We start from the raw sequence: 18161 nt of genomic DNA, 5'->3' as shown, positions 1-18161 counted from the left end.
CCTTTTTTTTTTTTTTTAAGGTTTTATTTATTTAAGAGAGAGACAGAGAGCACGACCGGGGGAGGGGGCAGAGAGAGAAGGAGAAGCAGGCTCCCCGCTGAGCAGGGAGCCCCGATGGGGGGTTCGATCCCAGGACCTGGAGATCACCACCTGAGCCCAAGGCAGACGCCCAACCCACTGAGTCACCCAGGTGCCCCGACTATCTTTCTTATATACTGCAGGTTCTGCTGCTACCAATTAATAGTACATCAATTGTCAGCCGCGGCAGTGGACCGGGAGGGGTGCTGGGTGACCACTGAGATGTGGAGGCTTCCTTGATTTTAACCTGAATGTTCATGTACTCGGCAACACAGAACTCCTCAAACGACCATCCGTTGTCCCTGAATATGTGCTTTCCCCTTCTTTTTCTGCGTTTCCAGTTGGGCACCTGGGAATACAGACCTCCAGCTTCCCTGACACATAGGCATGGGCCTCAGACATGTAAGGCCTGTTCCACTGAGTAGACGTGCCGCTTTCCTGATGTGCCCTCTCCCGGGCCTTCTCCTCTTCCCTTCACCTGCTTATAGTGTGACAAACCCCGGTGGGCCATGAGGATGAGGGCCCCACCACAGGAATGGCAGAGCAGAATGTACACTTTTTTGATCATTCAAAAATATTGCTACTTATTTTACCAGTACTAAAAAAATAAGGTAGGAAGTACTCAGTATGCTAGATACATGAAGCCTGGTTCTGAATGAAGCTCTTGAACCTGAACTGCCCTACTAGCCCTCTATTTTTTTTTTTTTTCCTTACGTAGGCTCCACACCCAGCATGGAGCCCAACACAGGGCTTGAACTCACAACCCTGAGATCAAGATCCTAACCTGAGATCAAGAGTTGGATGCTAAACTGACTAAGCCACCCAGGTGTCCTCTGCTCTATTTTTTTTAAAATTCTTTATTAACAGCTGAATCAACATCCTATGATACCCCCACACCCATCATGCTAAAAGTCATGCTAAAAGTGTTATTTAGGATGCTTTGGGGGTACAAGTAACAACAAGCCTGCTGAAAACAGTTTTAAAGCATAGGCATTAAAAAAATGATGTCACTTCAGGGGCATCTGGGTGGCTCAGTCAGTTAAGCGTCTGGACTCTTGATTTCAGCTCGGGTCATGATCTCAGGGTCATGAGATCAAGCCCAGTGTTGGGCTTCTTGCTCAGTGAGGGGTCTGCCTAAGATTCTCTCCCTCTCACTCTGCCCCTCCCCCCCCACTCTCTCTAAACAAACAAACAAACAAACAAAATCTTGAAAAAAAAACAACACAAATTTATTCTCTTACAGTTGTGGAGGCCAGAAGTCTGCAATCAGTTTCACTGGACTAGTGTCGGTTGTCAGGGCTGATATTTTCTGGAAGCTCTAGGGAAGAATCTATTTCTTTGCCTCTGTTAGCTTCTGAAGGCTGCCCACATTCCCTGGCCCGCGGCCCCCTCCTTGAGATGCTGCAACATCGCATCTCCTGCAGTCAAACCCTCCTCGGCCTCCCTGTCCTAAGGACCCTTGTGGTGACAGTTAGGGCCCACCCAGAAAATTCAGGATAACCTCTTATTTGAAGACTCTTAACTTAATTGCACCTGCAAAGTCCCTTTTGTTAAATAAAGTAAGATTTGCAGGTTTCGGGGATGAGAACATGGATACCTTCGAGGACAGTTGTTAAGCACCCAGGCTCTTTCTGTTTTCCTGCTCTGCCACTCTCAATGTTTTGGTGACATCTCCCTTCAGGATTTTAAAAAATTAATTAATTAATTTTAAAATTCCAGCAGGGTTGACATACCATGTTCTATTAGTTTCAGGTGTACAACATAGTGATTCGGCTCTCCCTTCAGGGTTTTAAAATCACTTTGGGGCTCCAAGCATCACATCCTCATGAGGCCTTGTCTCCAGCAAGAAGAGAGGAGTGTTCCCAGCCTGTCTCTTCGTTTATCAAGGAGGACCTGGTTTCCCAGAGGTTCTCAACAGAAGCCACGGCAAGTCCCAGGAGTAAGGACTGGGTCACCTGCCTGTGCTCGAGCCCCAAACAAGGCTGGTAATTTGCTAGTCTCTGCAGCAGGACGTGGGGGGCTGATGCCGAGAGGGAGAATGACTGCGAGGTGGGACCTCACTCTGGAACGTCTTGCTGTGGATTCCACAGGCGTGAGTACCACTGAGGAGCCCTATGTTGCCAGGCTGCCACAAAGGCAAATGTGACGGCATGGATGGAAGAAAAGATGTTTAATTTGTGTGTGTGTGTGTGTGTGTGTGCATGCGTGCACACACACACAAAATCATCAAACATAATGTTGAACGACTATGGTCGCGAGACATGAGCTCTTTAAGGATAATGTGGGATAATCGAGTTGTCTTTCATTCATTCAACTGACACCTGACTCATCTTTTCTGTGACAGACTTCTCCATCAAGGGCTGAAGTTACAAATATGAGTAAAAAAGTCTCTGGTGTCAAAGAGATCCTGGATAGTCATGAGAGAGACAATCTAGTGAAGACACAGTGTCGCTCTGAGGCAGACATAAGATGCTGGGGTGGTGATGCACAGGGGTGCTTTATGAAACCCAGTGGCTGTCAAATTTTATGGAAGCAAGACGTGAAGTATCAGGAGCCAGGACTGGCCGGTGGTCTCTCACTTTCCTAGCTCATAGTTTCTTCCCTCCGTACCTTCTCTCTTTCTCCTCTCTGCCCACGTGACTGCAGTCAGACGCCCTACAACCGATGGGCTCCCCCTCAGTTGCCTGTCCCACCGAGGTGTGGCGAGGTCACAGTGTGACATAGTGTGGCTGTAGCCATGCTAGGAGGGCTGTAAGTGCAGGAGACCCCCGTACGTACCTCTGCGAGATGATGAAAAGAATGAGGAAGTGCGGGGCAGGCTGTAATTTGAGGTGGTGCTTGTGACTGGAGTCACTTATGTTAGCGGTCTGTACCCACTTTCAGACAGCTTGTTCCACTTCTTTGAGCCTGGAAAAGAGTGAACAAAAATCATGCTGGGTTTGGAGGAGGGGGGAGCAGCCCACTGCCGTCCCCAGGGAGCCCTGAGGCAGCCTTGGAGAGGCTCGAGGCAGGTGCGGGGAGGTGGGGATGGCACAAGGCCAGCCCCTGTTGTTTTTGGGATTAAGTAGGGAAGGTTCTTGCCCAGAAATAACAGAGCTGGCGAATGTGTGTGGGATTTCCTTCTTGTGCTCAGCGGGCTTCTCCCTCCTGCTGGTCTCACCTCAGGAAGGGGAAGTTGGGGTGCTGTTGCCCCTGGCAGGCCACTCCTAGTCCTGGAATTCCTTTAACACTTCCACTTCTGTAAACAATTACTGGGCAAATGCTGTGAGTATGAAATCGTCTTTCTGGGGTAGACATTTCTGGTCACACAAAGACCTGGAATCTTGAGGGAAGCTGCCCTTCCTCACTGGGGAAGGAAGGGGTGGAAACAGGGACCCTATCTTAGCCGTTATTAGCGGGCATTTTCCTCAAAAGCTAACACATTTGTCATCTTGACCTCAAATTAAAAACAACGTTGGTAAGAACACTTGGGTAGGAGATGCGAAGGCTCATCTTGTTTGAATACAGAGCATTTTGCCCTTTTCTGCGGCCCCAGGAATACCTCACGGGGACAGGCCTTCATGGGGTTCACACTCCCCTCCAGGGAGGGAAGGTGGAGCAATGTTTTGAAAAGTGGCTTCTCCTTTCCAAGGAGAAAGTGGGTCAAAAAGAGAATGGCTGCTTCTTCATTGTTCTTGAGACTCTAGTTTTGAAGGGTCAGGGAGTTTTTTTCCTCCTGGCCCATTAGAGGCAATTTTGAGGAGAAGAAAGAAAATGAAGAACGCATAAAGAAAATAGGATGTTTGAGGGGGAGAAACTGGGGATTCTGAGGAGAAAAGGTAGAGGCAGTGGTGAGAGGTTCCGCTGCCCTAGAGGTGCCATAGGAGGGTCCCCAGAGGAGGGTCATTTGGAAGCTGTTCTTGAGTTGAAGTCGCCCCAGCTTTCCTCTGTGCCTTGTGCAATTTTCACTCCACATTCTGGCTTTCTTTATTTTCTATAACAACCGAATTCCAAGTGCCTAATCCACCGGGGCTTCACACTCAGTACCCCGGGCATTTATTTGAGTTTAAATCTGCATCTGTAGGGCTTATGAACGCGGAAGTGTGGCGATGGGGGCAGGGAGGGTCCATTTGATCTTCAGGTCATCTGTCCACTTGGGTGTCTGCCAGGACCGTCCCTCCAACATACCAGTTGATGCAGGTTGCACCTGGGATGCCCCTCATTCCTGTCCACTTGGTTCCTGCAAGTCCCACGGCCTTTCCCGTGTTACTCCATTCTTAGTCTTGAGGGCAGCGGAATCCCCCTGAGACATGAACTTCTCTGCAGCAATTAGGGCACAGAGCCCCAGGCCCTGGGCCTCAGTGACATCTGAGGATACTGGTTGTCCATCCCTCTTTTTACCCAGCACAAAGCAATTTTTTCTGGAGTGGAGAAGTGCCCCTCCTCCAATCCCACTTCCAAACATCTGGCCCTGACTGACTCTTCTCAGTACCACTCTGGGCTTTAGGCGTCTAGAAGCCACAGTCAGGAAGAAGTCGGCCTGTCTGTCCCCCTCATTCTCTTTTGCTTTTGCCCTCCCAAATGGCAAGAGGCATGAAATAGATTTATGTGCTGGAAATGGGTAAAAGAGGAAAGAGAGAAAAATGGAAAAAATTAGTTAAGGGGTTCAAAATATTATTCTGCACACACATAGGTGGGAACCTCATGTCATCTGCCCAGAACTAAACCAGTTTGTACATCTGGAGTCAGAATCACCCGTGTGCTTGCTGAAACTATAGAATCCTGTCCCTACCCAAAGTCTGCTGAATCAGAAGCCTTCTAGGCAATTCTCCTGTGCACTACAACTTGAGAGTGTCCTAGTCCCAGCCTCAGTCAAGTCATCTACCGGGTTTTAACATCGAGTTGTGCTTGTTCCCAAGCTGGTTCTGAGCACTTCAGTGCGTGTTCAAATCACACAGGGATCTTGTTAAGTTGCGTGGTGGGACCTGAGATTCTCCATTTCTAACAAATGCTGCTGCTGGTGGAGGACCACATTTTGAGTGGCAGAGTGCCGCAGAGTCTATGTTGCTATGCTTTGCAGGCCTGTGAAGCTGTCTGTCCTGAGACTTCGCAAGTCCCTGGTGCCACGGTTTCCTTGAACTGGGATTGGAAATTGCTGTACATTCATGGATACCATGCTTTGTTGACTGGGCTCTACCTCGTGGTCATCTAGCCTCGCTCTGCGTCCCTGTCCCCCACTTCCCTCCCCTTACTGACTCCTACTCCCACCCCCACTCTGCTACGCCCGCTCTGCCCTAAGCGGCAACCCCACTGCCATACCCCGGTCTTCCTCACCCTCTGGGCCTCCTCTGACTATAGATAAATAGCTGGAAGTCTCTAGAGAATCTTTAAATTTGCCGATATGACAAAGTCCTTTCTGTAAGAAAAGGGGAAGTAAAATTTGAGCAAGCAAATAAAGGTGAGTCAGGAGTTCTTTCTCTTTAGGTCCATCCTCAGTGGGAAAGAAACTTGACTTTGAAAGATGAGCTGAGTCTGAGTCTGTGGGAACTCCTGCCCCTTTCTGGGAGGTGGAGGGTAAAGAGGAACCTTAAACTTTCTTGCATGGCATGTGCTTCTCCCTCAAGTCCTTGGGGAGTAGGGAGGACAGTCATAGAATGTAAGAAGTGGCGAGATTCTTTTCTGCATCCACGGAGAACTTCTGTTGTTCAAACTAGCATGGCTTCAATCTCTGTTACCTAAAATAAGGAAGCAGGCCTAAGGTAGAGGAATTGGGAAAAACTGACCTGTGGTGCACTCCAGACATGGAGAATCATTGGTCACATTGAAAGGTCTACAGTTGGAGTGAAGCCAGTAATGATCAGTGGACTGGAATGCCGATGGATCCAGAAGGAGAGCCCTGACCATGTACCTCTGGACCAGAGTGAGATCCCCTAGGCCTGGGAGAATAACCATGGAAGTCATTGGCCCTGTGTCCAAAGACAACACTTCTCAGGGCAGTGGCACCAGGCAAGGGTCTGCGGAAAGCTCCGTCAACGTCACCCAGGGAAACTGAATAACAGCAGTTCCAATGCTGGCCCCAGAGAGGCTGATTCAGCACGGCCCAGTGGACTATATTTTAAAAAACACTCGTTAAGGCAGTTTATACACACAGTCAGGTTTAGGAACCAATGCCTTAGTACTCGATTTGCCAAATTTTTAGCAGAAAGATTCATTCATTAGGTACTTACTGAGCCACTGTTACGTGTCATGTATTGTTCTAAGTCCTGGGCAAGCAGTGGTGAGTAAGACTGGTGATGTATTTGCAGAGCTTCAAAATATGAAACAGATAAAAATGAGGAGTGAATTTTTCAGGAATTTAAAATATTTATATGAAATGTTCAGGGACGCCTGGGTGGCTTAGTCAGTTAAGCGTCTGCCTTTGGCTCAGGTCATGATATCAGGGTCCTGGGATTGAGCCCTACATTGGCCTCCTTGCTCAGCGGGGAGTCTGCTTCTCCCTCTCCCTCTGCCTGCTGCTCCCCCTGCTCGTGCTCTCTCTCAAATAAATAAATAAAACCTTAAAAAAAAAAAAAGTTCAGAATAAGAAAATCTATAGAAACAGAAAGTAGGGGGCGCCTGGGTGGCTCAGTTGGTTAAGCGACTGCCTTCGACTCAGGTCATGATCCTGGAGTCCCTGGATGGAGTCCCACATCGGGCTCCCCGCTCGGCAGGGAGCCTGCTTCTCCCTCTGACCCTCCCCTCTCTCATGTGCTCTCTGTCTCTCTCATTCTCTCTGTCTCAAATAAATAAATAAAATCTTTAAAAAAAAAAAAGAAAAAAAGAAATAGAAAGTAGGTTAGTGGTGGCCAGGGACTGGGGGAGGGAGTAGGGAGTGACTGCTGATGGGCAAGGGGTTTCTTTTGGGGTGACGCTGATGTTCTGAAACCAGATAGTGTTTCAGCAACACAATTTTGTGAATATACTAAGACCCACTGAATTGTACCCTTTAAAAAGGTGAATTTTAGGACATGTAAATTATATCTCAATCTAAATTTTTTTTTAAAAGATTTTATTTATTTGAGAGAGAGAGAATGAGAGAGAGCAAGCACATGAGAGGGGGGAGGGTCAGAGGGAGAAGCAGACTCCCTGCCGAGCAGGGAGCCCGATGTGGGACTCGATCCCGGGACTCCAGGATCATGACCTGAGCCGAAGGCAGTCGCTTAACCGACTGAGCCACCCAGGCGCCCCCTAAATTTTTTTTTTTAAGATTTTATTTGTTTATTTTTGAGAAAGAGAGAGAGAGTGCACCAGCAGCGGGGAGGGGCAGAGGGAGAAGCAGATTCCCCGCTGAAACAGGACGCAGGGCTCGATCCCAGGACCTGGGATCATGACCTGAGCTGAAGGCAGCCGCTTAACCCACTGAGCCGCCCAGGCGCCCCCTAAAAATTTTTTTTTAAAAAGAAGCAACCACAGACAATAAAGCCAGCCCATGGGGCACCTGGGTGGCTCAGTTGTTAAGCATCTGCCTTCGGCTCAGGTCATGATCCCAGGGTTCTGGGATCGAGCCCCGCATCGGGCTCCCTGCTCTGCGGGAAGCCTGCTTCTCCCTCTCGCACTCCCCCTGCTTGTGTTCCCTCTCTTGCTGTGTCTCTCTCTGTCAAATTATTAAGTAAAATCTTAAAAAAAAAAAAAGCCAGCCCATGTTCTGTGTCTAAGAACTAAGACAAAGCTCAGAGCCCTTTGTGCCTCAGCTAGGACCCACAGGTGGCTGCAGAAGGGGACCCAGGGTTCAGATGACAAACTTGGCCAGGCCCAGGATTGCCTTTCTTTGCCGGGGTTTGAAGAGTGTATCAATCTCTCAGACAAGAGGGATTGGCGATGAACCAAAGTATGCCTGTTACACTTAAAATAATTCTTGTTTCTGGGCCTACATTGTTTGTATATGTTTGTATTCAAGCCATAGGAATGGTATGTTAATTTTCAAATACTTAATTCATTTTGCTATTTTTTCCAAGACCCAGTTCCAGAAGCCCATTCCGGTTGTCGGAAGTTCGGTGCCAGGTCCTGGTACCGTGCAGGTTGGTGGTCTTGGGGACTAGACGTAACTCTCCACGGAAGCCCGCCAGACAACAGGTACACAGGCCTTGATCGCATACATCTCCTTGATTGAGTCTCACAGGCTCCTGTTGGATGGGTGAGGAAAGTATTTTGAGGAGAAGCAACTTGGAATTTACATGCTGTATGAAAATGCCTTTGGGGGACAGAAGGTGTTTTTAAGCATGAAACGTTTGGATCATCGATGGGAGAAAAGGCCTGCCAGTGAATCGCAGTTCCACTTTCTGGCTCATCACTGCCTTTGGGTTTTCTCCCTTGACTGGTTCTGACAATGTGCCATGTTACAGAATTTGTCACTCTTGCTTCTGAGCTGCCACATTTGCTCTGCTGCACATCTGGGGTTACTGCGGAAGGTTTGCAAAACCCATTAACAAAAATCTTTTGAATTTGCCTTTAGCATTTTGCAGGGAGGTGGCTCACCAGCTGTTTGTTTATGGTCTCTAGGAGATTGTTTTGCACATTATCAATGAGTAGCATGCAATTACATCATCATCATCATCATTATTATTATTTTTAAATTTCTTTATTTGACAGATAGCACAAGTGGGCAGAGCGGCAGGCAGGGGGAAAGGAGAAGTAGGCTCTCTGCTGAGCAGGGAGCCCGATGCGGGGCTCGATCCCAGGACCCTGGGATCATGACCTGAGCCGACGGCAGCTGCTTAACCGACTGAGCCACCCAGGCGCCCCGCAATTACATCATTATAATGGCAAGTATAAATGGAATTCTCAGTAGGGTGTTTCTGGGAGAACAGATGTACTCTTTCTAGTCCCAGTGCCCTAAAGAGATTCCATAGTTAGACAAACCAGTGGCTTTAGGGAGATGAGGGCCCCGTGGTCATGTTGCCAAAACTTAGGGCTTCTAGCAATCCTCAGGCCATTAGCCAACAAATCTCAAATGTAGATGGCACACCAAGACTGAGGTTTGCCAAGAAGACCCATCTGAACCTCTTGTTACCCGTATTTTTGTTCCAAATTATTCATGACAAACCTCCCGTCTCCTGGAATTGACACTGAATTAAAACGATCCCAATGATCTGGATGTAATTAGAACCTCATTTGTTCATGCATTTTTTAACAACAGCTTTTATTGAGATATAATTTACATATCATAAAAGTCACTCTTTTAAAGTGTACGATTCAGTAGTTTTTAGTGTATTCACAGGGTTAGAATCTCTCCTCTTGAATTTTAGAACATTTTCATCACCCCAAACAGAAACCTTGTATCTGTTAGCTCTCATGCACTCACTGTTCCCTCTCATTCCCCCCTCCTCTTCTGGCCTCTGTAAACCACTCGTCTACTTTCTGTCTCCATGAATTTGCCTCTTCTGGACATTTTATATAAACAGAATCATACAGTATGTGGTCTGTTGTTACGGACTTCTTTCACTTAAACTAATGTTTACATGGTTCATTCATGTTGAAACATGTATCCGTACATTCATTCACTTAAAAGTTTTTTAATTGTGATAAAACCCACATAACATAAAATTTATCATCTTAACCATTTTTAGGTCTATAGATCAGTAGTGTTAAGTATGTTCACATAGTTGTGCAACCCATCTCCAAAACTCTTTTCAACTTGCAAAACCGAAAATCTATGCCCATTAAACAACAACCCCTCATTCCCTGCTCCTCCTAGATCCTGGCAACCCCCATTCTACTCTCTGAATCTATGAATTTGATGATTCTAGGCGCCTCATATGTGTGGAACCATATAGTATCTGTCTTTTTGTGACTGACTTATTTAACTTAGCATAACATCCTCAAGGGTCATTCACATTATAGCATGTGTGAGAATTTCCTTCCTTTTTAGGGCTGAATAATATTCCTGTGTGTGTGTGTGTGTGTGTGCGCACGCACTTGTGCATAATATACAAATCACATTTCGTTTATACACTCTTCTGTGTTGATGGACACTTGGGTTGCTTGCATCTTTTGGCTATCGTGGATAATGCTGTTCTGAACATGGGTCACTGCTTTCAGTTCTTTGGGGTAACTACTCAGAAATGGAACAGCTGGATCATAGGATAGTTCTGTTTTTAGCTAATTGAGGAGCTCCCCTACTGTTTTCCATGGTGGTGTACCATTCTACATTCCTGCCAACAGTAGACAGGGTTTCAATTTCTCCTATATGTCTCCAACATTTGATATTTTCTGTTATCATTTTTTTTGACAGTAGCTATCCTGGGGGGGGGGGCGGTGTGGGGTGGCACTCCTTCATTCTCAGTGCTAGGTGGGTGGGAAGAGGTGCTGTCAGTAAGGGAAAAATATAAACAAGATGATAGACATAATCCTTGTTTCAATCTTAAAATTCAATTAGGGAAGTAAGAACATAATTTTAACTTTAACATTTTTTAAAAAACATTTTATTTATTTCTTTCTCAGAGAGAGAGAGAGTGAGCACAAGCAAGGGGAGCAGCAGGCAGAGGGAAAAGCAAGCTCCCCTCTGAGCAAGGAGCCCTGTGTGGGGCTTGATCCCAGGATCCCAGGACCATGACCTGAGCCAAAGACAGATGCTCAACCAGCTGAGCCACCCAGGCATCCCTTAACTTTAACATTTTTAAAGCAATCACTATGTTCCAGGCACTGTGCTAAATGCTTCCCTAATTCAGAACACTTTCCGCAGCCTGTGTGGTAGGTAGGATTGCCGCCATCTTGGAGGACAGGAACCTGGGACATCCCAGTGCTTTGTCAGCTGTCTCCAGGTCAGAGTGAAAGCCTAGATGAGCCACCTCTCACTCTGAAACCTGTGCTCTCTTTCTAAATCGGAGGATGAGGTTAGCTTGATCTTGTCAGCCCAGTCTTGCAGGGCTGGAGAATCTGGTGTGGCCTGTAGAGGCAAGGATAGGTGGTGCTAGGCTTACATTGGAAATGTTCGTCATCGGTTGTAATACGCTTTTACCCGCTGTCTAGAACTAGAACAGAATTTGTTTGTAAGTGGAAGGGATAGAGAATCCACCTACAGATGTCCTCTGTCCTCTCCATTGGTATTTTTACAGAGGAGGGAAAAGGGCCCCCAAGGCCTCTAGCTTAACTGATGTCATATAGATGGATATGGCAGGAGAGGTGGGATAACAGGACCTGAATGCTGGCCTATTGACAAGTCTGATTCATGTTTATTCTAGGATTGTATTGTTGTTTAGTGCCTACACTGAATATCTATCTATCTATCTATCTATCTATCTATCTATCTATCTATCTATCTAATCTATCATCTTCAGGTTCCTCACATTGCCACTGAAATAATTTTTGTCCTAGACCCATTTGAAGGGTCTAGCCAACACTCCTAACTTTGCATTAGTGATAAAACCCAGCAAGCCCTCATAGAGGGGAAGGAAATTGTGGACTCCAGGAGGAGTTATAGTTTTATTTATCTATTTTTATTTATTTGAGACAGAGAAAGAGCACAAACAGGAAGAATAATCAGAGGGAGAGGGACAAGCAGACTCCCCACTGAGCAGGGAGCCTGATGTAGGGCTCGATCCCAGGACCCTTGGATCATGACCCAAGCCGAAGGCAGACGTTTAACTGACTGAGCCATCCAGGTGCCCTGGGAGTTATAGTTTTAGAACAAACATGAACAAGATGAGAATGGGGAAGGCATGTGGCAGGCAGAATCTACCATTTATCCAGTTGGGTTCTCTAAGTCTAGACCATTGCAGAGGGGCTCCCTGAAGGCAGTTGCGTAAAGCTCCGCTCTGATTCAAGCCCTATTGAATCCAGTTCTATTCCACTAGGTGGGAATTTAAGACTACAGTGATGATCAATTTTATGTATTAGCCCGGCTAGCCTATGACTGTGTTAAACACCAGTCTAGATGTTGCTATGAAGGCATTTTCAGATGTGATTAACATTTCACTAAGTAGACTTTGAGTAAAGCAGATTACCCTCCATAGTATGGGTGGGCCTCATCCAATCAGTTGAAAGCCTTAAGAGCGAAAAACAGAGGTTCCCCAAGGAAGAGGGAATTCTGCCTCCCACCTGCCTTTGCACTCAAGACTGCAACATGAGCTCTTCCCTGGATCTCCAGCCTGCCTTGCCGATTTCAGACTTTGTAGCCTCCACAATCATGTGAGCCGATTCCTTAAAATCTCTCTCTCTCTCACTCTCTCTATCTCTTGCTATATGAGCGTGCATGCATGCGTGTGCGTGCACACACACACACATCCTATTGGTTGTGTTTCTTTTGGAGAAGCTTGACTAATAGAACTAACTCAATGTCCAAAGATATATGGCTCTGTGCTCCTATAATTTGGTGTTAGGGTGGAATTTACAGCTGGTGGGGGTAGCTCAGCTTTCAGGCCCCATCTTACTGGGGATAAGGCTGTAGGAAAAACCAACAGGAGGCACAGAAGGAAATACAATGCACATTGACAGCCCAATTTAAACAGTATACAGAATCCTTAAAGCAGCTTGTTTTGAAAGAACCTTTTATTAAAATCAAAATCATGCTCTTTTTTCTCATTATAGCTTTTTGTCTATTTATCTTTCTGATGCAATTTGTTTTTCCCACTCTGGTGAGGAGTCTGCAAGATAGCAGGTCCCATCCCCAGGCTTATTCATGGGGGGACAGTCCAGGCAAGGTCCATCTCTGTTCTTTAGCAGAGCTCATCACCCCACCAGCTGTAAAGAAGACAACAGGGAAGACACAGGGAAGATACTTTACGGATGCTCAGAGGCTGGCTTGAAGCAGTTGAAATGGAAGTTCTGGGAGGAGAGAGCTGCAGAGGCAGCTGCAGGCAGAAGCAGTAGGGGAGGGCAGGGGCTAGAAGCAGGAGAGAAGACGGGCCTGGAAAGCCTGGCCTCCTTTCAGCGATGCCCTGCCCTTAAAGTCCAGGACACAGAGTGCAGGAGCTGCAGAGGGGGGCAATCCTGACTGGAGATTTCTCTCCAGGCGTCCTGCACATCCCCTCCCGTGACGGAGGTAGTGCGGGGCCTATTATCCCTGGGGCCATCATGGGTGCCAGACACACAAGAAATGACACTAATCACTCTCCTGCCTTGCTGTGGGCATCCTGAGAGATGCTGTGTGTGGAAGTACCTGCAGCTGTACCAACAACACCCATTTTACTATGACCTTTGGTACCTGGAGAAAACGAGCTATAGCCAGATTGCTGTGCCAAATGGAATAAGACATATACTAGCTGTCTATTTGCTTCTCTATAGATAGATAAATATTTATAATTATATATATAAATTCCCTGCATTATAAATTTTAAAAGGTTATTAGTTGGGGCGCCTGGGTGGCTCAGTAGGTTAAGCGTCTACCTTCAACTCAGGTCGAACGATCCTGGGATTGAGTCTGGCATCGGGCTCCCCTGCTTCTCCCTCTGCCCCCTGCCCCCACCTTGTGTTTTCTCTCTCTCTCTCAAATAAATAAATAAAATCTTTTAAAAAAAAGGTTATTAGTTGTAGCCATTGGCATCATTTTCAGACAAGAGGGAAGGAGGAGGGAACATTTGTAGGTGAGTTTTGTGGATGGAGATGTGTGTGGTGCTCGGAAGTCTCTGTGAGGGGCATAGCAGGGCCCCTAGCTCCCTCCTCCTACACAGCCTCAGGGCTCCCACATAACATATAAAATATATCATTGTAATATACTTTTGGATATAATTTTAGGTTGACTAGAATAATGAGTTACTGTGATATGTCATCTTCTTATTCAGAATTCAGGGGAATGAATGTCCTACGATGGGAAAGTCGCTTTGATTAAGTCAGCTGAGGCACTGACAGCCCCCAAAAGCAGCAGTTCTCAGATGGGGACTATTCTGCCTCCTGGAGGATATTGGGCAATCTTTGGAGCTGTTTTTCGGTTGTCATGACTGGGGGAGGGGTGTCCTTGGCATCCAGTAAGGCCAGGGATGCTGCTAAGCCTTTTACAATGCACAGAAGAGCCCCACCACAGAGAATTACTCCACCCCGTAGGCTGTAGGGTTGGGGTTGAGAAACTCTGCCCAAGGGCCAATCAGCAATCCTTCAGACCGGCCCCTCTTCTCAATCTTTGTGGGCAACAGGAACATTGCTGGCTTCTGTCTTTCTCCTGCGTTTTTGGACCCCTTTGTCCTTTCTCTGGGATAGCCTCCTCAGGAGAAGCTACATGTTCTTAAAAGGAATGAAAACAAACAGTCCTGTGTAGACTTGGATAATGTTAACCCTTATTTCTTCTTCGACTTGCTTTGTTTTACCAGCACGTTAACAGGTGAGGCATGCAGGGGCAGCCCACACGATGAAGGTCGCACAGAGTTGTGAGGGCCCGGCCTCCGACACACCTCCCTTGGTCCCCAAAGAAACCTGCTTGAGGCCAGGCAGGCCCTGGTGCAGGAAGGGATCCTGCAGGCAGGGGCCTCCTTTTGCATTTTTAAGGGACTTGAACTTTGAGGGAAGTTAACCTAAAGCAAATGGTGGGAGCCTTTCAGCTTCTGTTTGAGGGCTCCCCTGCATGAAGGAATGCCTTGCTTCAGCACAATTGTCTAGACTCAGAAATTAAAGTGTTTGTAAGGGGCCACGGTAGGAGGAAGGCTGATAAAGTATACAGCTTAAAAGGTCCTACTTGACCTTGTTCAGGTGTACCCCTCAAGGCCTAAGCAAGCCTTGCTTATCTAGAAGCTCCCCAGGCCTGGGTTTAGGAGAGGAGAAGGCAAGGGGCCTAGGGCACCAAATCCACTGAGGCACTCCCTCTCGGGTCCTGTGAGTTCAGGGGCACAGCAGGACCGACTTGAGAGTGTTCCAGCTTCTTCTCCTGCCTCCTCCCAGTCCTGGCCTCTGGGTCCTCTGCCTTCAGAGGGGCTGGAGCTGCTGCTGCTGCTGAAAAGGGTGTAGCAGGGTACAAAATGCTAGTAAGCAGACATCCCCAGGGGCCTGAGTGATCTTGAATCTCCTTTTGTCCAGCTTTGGAGATAAACCCCAACAAAGTCCCTTGGTCTCAGATTCTTCCTTCTAGTTCTGACCCAGCCTATTCTTAGTCCAGATTATTTTACTTGGTTCCCTAAAATGTCCGTATTATTTTTTCATTTCCAAATCGCTTATGCTCCTATTTCTTTTTTTTTTTTTAAAGATTTTATTTATTCATTCGAGAGAGACAGAGCGAGAGCGAGAGAAAGCACACATGTTCTGGGGGGGGTGAGTAGGTTGGGTGGGGGGAGTGGGGGAGGGGCAGAGGCAGAGGAACAAGCAGGCTCCCCACTGAGCAGGGAGCCTGACTCCACTTGGACTCAATCCCAGGACCCCGGGACCATGACCTGAGCCGAAGGCAGACACCCAACCGACTGAGCCACCCAGGCGCCCCTATGCTCCTCTCTCTGACTATCCAAGCAGTATCTCTCTTTGACCTGAATTCCTATGGTTCTTCGTGTGCTCTCTTAAATTTTTTTTTTAATTAAGAACAATTTGTTGTTGAGGTATACTTGACATACAATGTTATATTAGTTTTGGGTGTACAACGTACTGATTCAACAATTCTACACACAGTGCTGACCACAATAAGTGTCATCTCCATCTGTCACCACACAATGTCATGAAAGTATTACTGACTATATTCTCTATGCTGTACTTTTCATCTTCATGACTTATTTATTTTCAACCAGAAGCTTGTACCTCTTAATCCCCTTCATCTATTTTACCTACCCCCGATTCCTGCGGCGAGACTGGCTTGTTCTCTGTATTTAAGAGTCTGTTTGTTTTTGGTTTGTTCGTTTGTTTGTTTTTTTTTTTAGATTCTACATATTAATTTTGCTCTTTATTCAAGGCACTTGCCAATGCTGTCATCCTTTTTTTCTTGCACTTATTAATTTATAACTTACCATTCCTGGCACGCTGAATAATGGCCACTAAGGATATCCACCTCCTAGTCCCTGGAACCTGTGAATGTACCTCACATGGCAAGAAGGACTTTGCCATTGTGATTCAGCTTGGGATCTGGAAATGGGGAGGTTTTCCTGGATTATCCAGATGGGCTGCAAATGGGATCACGAGGATCCTTACAGAACTGATTATAGCAGGAGATGTGATATTGCAGGGACTCGAGGAGGGGGCCAGGGGCCAAGCACCGTGGGCGGCCTTCCGAAGCTGGAGGCTAGTACGACCAGGAAACATATTCTCCTTTCCAAACCTCCAAAAGGAAAGATACCTGCCAACACCTTGCACTGAAGCTCAGTGGGAATGATTTCAGACTCGTGGCCTCCAGAACTGTAAGAGAACAAATCTGTGTTGCTGTGTCACCTAGTTTGGGGTTATTTGTTATAGCAGCAATAGGTAACTAGTGAGCTCCCCTTGTATTCTGGTAAATAGTATGCATGTTTTTCCAGACTATATGTCTACAAAGGAGTCAGCGTGGTTTGGGATTAAGAGTCACGGCTCTGGGGCAATCAAACCTGGGTCCAAATTCTGGCTGCCCCTTGTAGTGGACATTTGCCAATGTTTTGTCCGCTCAGGTTTTTTTTTTTTAAGATTTTTTATTTATTTATCTGAGAGAGAGAATGGGAGACAGAGAGCATGAGAGGGAAGAGGGTCAGAGGGAGAAGCAGACTCCCCGCTGAGCAGGGAGCCCCATGCGGGACTCGATCCCGGGACTCCAGGATCACGACCCGAGCCGAAGGCAGTTGCTTAACCAACTGAGCCACCCAGGCGCCCCTGTCTGCTCAGGTTTTTTGAACTTTCTTCCTGAGTGAGGCAGACTGTGTGACCTAATGTTCTTTTTCCACTTTCCATTACCAACAGAACTCCGATTTGTATGGGGGTAAGTGTGACGATCTTACTCACATTTCACGCTCTCCTCTGAAGCTACAGTAGCCACTGACAGTTCTTGCCTTGTGGTCATTTCTGGGAGGGGCTTCAGAGGAAGCTCTTTAAAAGGAGATTAATTCTGACTGGCATGCACCTTTGTCTTTTGACTTACCCTTTTTTCTCAGAAGCCCACATGCTAAGGATGGTGGAATGGAAAGGTAGACATATCTGGGGTCCCTAATGGAATCCTGGAAACAGGGTTCCAGCCCTGCTCTGCACACTTCCGGGCTTCTTACTTTGTGGGACGAATAAGCCCTTTATTTGGGGAAGCCACTGTTTTTTGTTTGTTCTTGCTTTAAATATTTCTTTGGGGGAGGAGGCACCACGCTTCTCAAATAAGGGAAATATTTTACAGTCTAGAGGTCTTTTATTTATTTATTTTTTTGCACTAATCATGCCATAAATTCATAGGGAATGTGTTCCAGCAGCTCAGGCTCCTTTCTGTTGCTTCTCACAGAGCCCACTTCTTGGGTGGAGCAGCCTGGCCCTTCAGTTGAACCCAAGTACCTTCTCTTTGGCTTCCTTCTTTTTCTGTTCATTTTCCTTCAGACGCTTCAGCAAACTCTCTTTGCTCTTAGAGTTCTTAATATGCTCACTACGTACATCAATTCTCTTGGCAAGGCTCCTGCCCTTCACTTGTTTGTTTACAGCAGCCAACAGCACGCTGGGAACCACTGTAGACTCTTCCAGTTTTGCCATGGTAACGTTTGTGGGGCATTCCTTTTTGAACAGTGCTCATTCCCTTGATGTCCACAATATCACCTTTCTCATAAATTTGCATGTATGTGGCTAAAGGAACAACTCGATGTTTTCCAGAAGGCCTAGAGAACGTATAGCCGGAACCCTTCCTCTTTTCTTCTTGTTGGTCATCTTGGGGCATTCCTGGAAGATGGCGGATCTGGCTGAAAGGCTAAGCCACTGGTTTCTTGAGTCCTCTATTACATTAACCCTGTGATTTATCATTTGTTCCACTCTGTGGAACTTAGCCATTTCTATCTTTGATTCTAGTATATTCTAGTCCACTGAACACATATCTATAACCAGGCTCTAAACTTCTTGAAGGAGGCAAATGACCAGCGGGTAGGAACACAGTCTCTGGCGTTCCATAGCCCTGGGATATTTGTTAGGATGAGTGGTGCCAGTGTTATAGCAGACAAAACTCAAGGTCGCTGTGGCTTTGTGCAATAGAAGCTTACTTGTTGTTCACAGGAAGCCCTTTCTGGTGTGCATTG

At 46.7% G+C, this 18161-nt stretch overlaps 1 pseudogene; it reads right to left on the bottom strand.

Moving 5' to 3' along the window:
• Window positions 1–17321: 17321 nt before the first annotated feature.
• LOC123325285 lies at window positions 17322–17809 on the bottom strand (annotated as a pseudogene).
• Between the last annotated feature and the right edge of the window lie 352 nt (window positions 17810–18161).

The sequence above is a fragment of the Neomonachus schauinslandi genome, chromosome 7 (assembly GCF_002201575.2).
Source record: "Neomonachus schauinslandi chromosome 7, ASM220157v2, whole genome shotgun sequence".
NCBI classification, from domain to species: domain Eukaryota; kingdom Metazoa; phylum Chordata; class Mammalia; order Carnivora; family Phocidae; genus Neomonachus; species Neomonachus schauinslandi.
The sequence above is the reverse complement of the archived record's forward strand: the minus strand, read 5'-3'. Positions and strand labels throughout refer to the sequence as shown.